The sequence below is a fragment of the Poecilia reticulata genome, linkage group LG5, assembly GCF_000633615.1.
Source record: "Poecilia reticulata strain Guanapo linkage group LG5, Guppy_female_1.0+MT, whole genome shotgun sequence".
Taxonomy (NCBI): Eukaryota; Metazoa; Chordata; class Actinopteri; order Cyprinodontiformes; family Poeciliidae; genus Poecilia; species Poecilia reticulata.
This window is the reverse complement of record NC_024335.1, coordinates 22,698,294-22,701,822: the sequence shown is the minus strand read 5'-3', so window position 1 is coordinate 22,701,822 and position 3,529 is coordinate 22,698,294. Positions and strand designations below refer to the sequence as shown.

Below are 3,529 nucleotides of genomic sequence, written 5' to 3'. Positions count from 1 at the left end.
TCATGGCTCAAATTGTCATTTCCTACTAAATCTGTTGTTAGGAGAATTATTCTTTCTCCATTAGGTTCTTGATGTTTGAGGTTGAAGAAAAGTCAATGAGTTGAATTCAATTTATGAAAACCAAAATACAGCTGCTCCATTTCTTATGCTATATTTTTGAGCTAGCAGTGCAAAATGGCTCCCAACAGTTTGTTTCTCTTTATTGGCCTCCATCAAAGCTACGCCCTTAGAGAGCATTTCCTAGTTTATCATTTCCTTTAACCTTAGCTTTGAACGTGTGCTCTATGTGTGTGCATGTATGTATATACAAGCATTCAAATTGCTAAAACAGACAGAGGAAAACTCAGAATTATTTATTCTCAACATTGTTCACACTCAGGTTTCAGATCACAAATTTAAAAATAGTGAAAATGCATCAATAAAACTATTGTCATTGTTTTTCGTGACTCAGTCTTATATGAACCCGTCACTATTTGAACTGGGTAAAGTCAGATGCTGTCAGTAACATGTTAATGTTTTTATTACTTGTTGCTGTACTCACCTCTTTCCAGCCTTCAGATAGAATATTGTCTGCTTGCTTCACATCAGCTTCAAACACAAAGTGAGTAAGATTTCTGCTCCAGATAAAATTCAAATAAGACATATTTCCTAAATACTTTGGTTGTTCTCAGATGTTCCTCAGTTGCTTAATTGATTGCATGTATCAGACCAGATGAGGTAATCAAAGGGTCAGTTCCTCTATAAACTCAGTACTAATGTTCCTGTAAACTGGCCTAACATGAATAAAACACACCAGAATGAAACCAAATGCAACATTTATTTATATAGGAAAATATTTGAAACTGCTAACATGATTCACAAGGAATAAACTCAACAAAGTAAGTAATCATTAAAAAAATGTAACAAAATGTACCTTAGAATTATGGAGCACAAACATATAAGCACAATAAAACATGTCATCTAAAAGGCTGAGTTACTTTTTCAAGTCAAAAACTAAAATAAAAATTATTCCTATTATTTATTCTCTTAACACATCTGGTGGCAGTAGAAATGGTTCCTAAATGTAATCCTCAAAAACACTCATGAAATAAAGATGTAACACACAAATTCAATGTCATTACATGGCATTTTTAACAGATCATATATTGTTTTTTAATGAAAACATCTAAAATGATGGTTGATGCTTTGCAGTGAATTCAACCAGCTTTGTTATTAAAATGCTGTTATGGTATCCTCAAAGGGACATTCATTTAAAAAGACCATTTTACTCTAATTTTAACAAATTACACAAGAAAAAACAATAACTAATCTTCCACATRACTTTAATTTACAGTCACTTTCTGCTGTTCAGTCGTCACTCTGGGAAAACAAAGAAACATTTTTAAAACTCTTGTTCAGTTTTATTTTTACAAACTGACATATTAAGCTGATATTCTTAAACTTTAAGATTGTTACTTTTATACTTAGGAAAACATGTGATTTATTTATACCTTAGCACAGGGGTGCCCAAAGTTGGTCCTTAAGGGTCGGCATCCTGCATGTTTTAGTTCTCTCCTGGTTTAACACACCTGGATCAAGTAATGGCTCATTAGAGGCCTAAAAGGAACATTGACAAGCTGAAAAKGTTGTTACTACCACCARGGAGAGAACTAATATGTGCAGGATGCCGGCCCTTAAGGACSGACTTTGGACACCCCTGCCTTAGCAAATATGTCAGTTTCTACAGAAACATGCTTCAACCTTTTTCAGCAGAACAGCGCCATCAAGTGGCCAAACTACCAATCAGTAACCATTACACTTCATTCACAGAGACAAACTCGGCTTCCAGAGTTACAGCAGCAGGTAGCAGCGCTGCAGGATCATCACATCCTGCCTGTAAATGTTTGAATAAGATGTTTGAGAGAAGCAGGAGGAAAGTCTCCACTGAGACAGAATAACTCTGTGATTCATCATTTTAGCAGAAGCAGATATTTAACAAACCATCTCTGTTGTTCAAACTGGACATCTGGATCTGCTCCTCTGGAAAATGACCAACAGGAAAAATCACACATTGATAGAACTGCTGTCTGGTAAAGACATTAAAATACAATTTATTKTTGATGAGCAGCAAACGTTTTGTTTTATTTACCTGAATCTTCAGCTTTTGATCTGTGGCAACAGACAAGAATTAATTTGTTGTGTTTTTAATAAAATGGACATAAAAATGTCTGTAAATTATTTGAATCCAACCTAAAGTCAACAAAAAGAGCAGCAGTATCAACCCAAATCATCACCTCTCCACAACCAGGCTTGACACTTGCTATGACRTGTTTATACTAATGATAAGTTGAGTTTAGTTTTTTTTAAAAGCCACATTGACAAAAACCTCAAGCATTTTTACTGTGATTCAGTCGGATGCAGCTTTGCTAACATAAGCTGTGAAGCCACATTCACTTTCAACAGAGGAAGTTTTCTTCTCATGACTTTTGCACACCAAGCCATATATTTATTACACTTAGAGGCACTGATGGAGCTTTTGTTTAGTTTTTTTTTTTTGTAATTTCCCTGAACAATATTGAACAGACTGACTGAGACGATCTGTCCTGATTTGACTGGCAGATTTCGTAAATGTTCTGCACTTGTGATCAAAAYAGAGATGAATCTATCTCACGTGTTTGTATTWATWTAATCTGCCAAAACCAACTTTTGATAGTCCAAGATTTTTCTTTAACAACTATAATAACAGAAGATGAAAGAACASCTTTAATAARCTCAAACCTTCCTGCAGGGAGCTATTATTTACTTTTTAAAATAGAAGCAGAGGCACACAGAAAACATTTCACTGATATCTTTAACTTTCAAAAGGCAGCCAACATTTATGCAACGATATTTAGAAAATATATTTTCTTACCTTTTTGAAAAATGTTTTCCTAGAATAAAAAGACAAATAACAGAAATATTTTTTTGTACTGTGCCAAAGAATTTGTTTAATGTAGTTATTATTTAAGTAGACATAGATGTAACTTGTATTGAACAAGGTATTTAAATTGAACAGTTAGTGCTATATAGTGTTATATTTCCATTCTTACCCATTCTGCTTATACAACATTTCAGAGTCAATCCAAAAAGGACTAAAGATGTAATTCCAACTGCRATGAACCTCCAGATCATCATCACTGCATGAAGAGATGAAACATGTTCAGCACTTATTTTATTAATARTCATATMTTTATAATCAAGTAATATTTAAATATTACAGGACACAAAAGTYGTTCTGTATGTCTTTAATATTTATTGTTTCTTTTTATTTTTATGGTATATTTATATATTTTTATAGTACTCATTGTGAAGCTCAACTATTTAATTTGTTTCCAACTATAAAAAGGTGACTTTTAGATTTATAGAAATAAAGTTGTTACATCYTGATGTAATAAGTTTTAAAGCTGTTGTTCAGAGGCAGATCCTACCAGTGGACTCTGGGAAAACTGGGACCACAGTCTGGGATGTTATCCTGTCTTTATGTTCAACATCTGTAATGAAAGATGAAACA

At 33.3% G+C, this 3,529-nt stretch overlaps 1 long non-coding RNA gene across 1 annotated transcript; it reads right to left on the bottom strand.

Annotated features, from left to right (window-relative positions):
• Positions 1-1,755: 1,755 nt before the first annotated feature.
• On the bottom strand, positions 1,756-2,150 carry LOC103465127 (uncharacterized). Its single transcript, XR_533755.1, has 3 exons — positions 2,129-2,150; positions 1,981-2,019; positions 1,756-1,873 (listed from the first exon to the last, which is right to left on the bottom strand). It is a non-coding gene; the product is annotated as an uncharacterized LOC103465127 (long non-coding RNA).
• Positions 2,151-3,529: the final 1,379 nt, after the last annotated feature.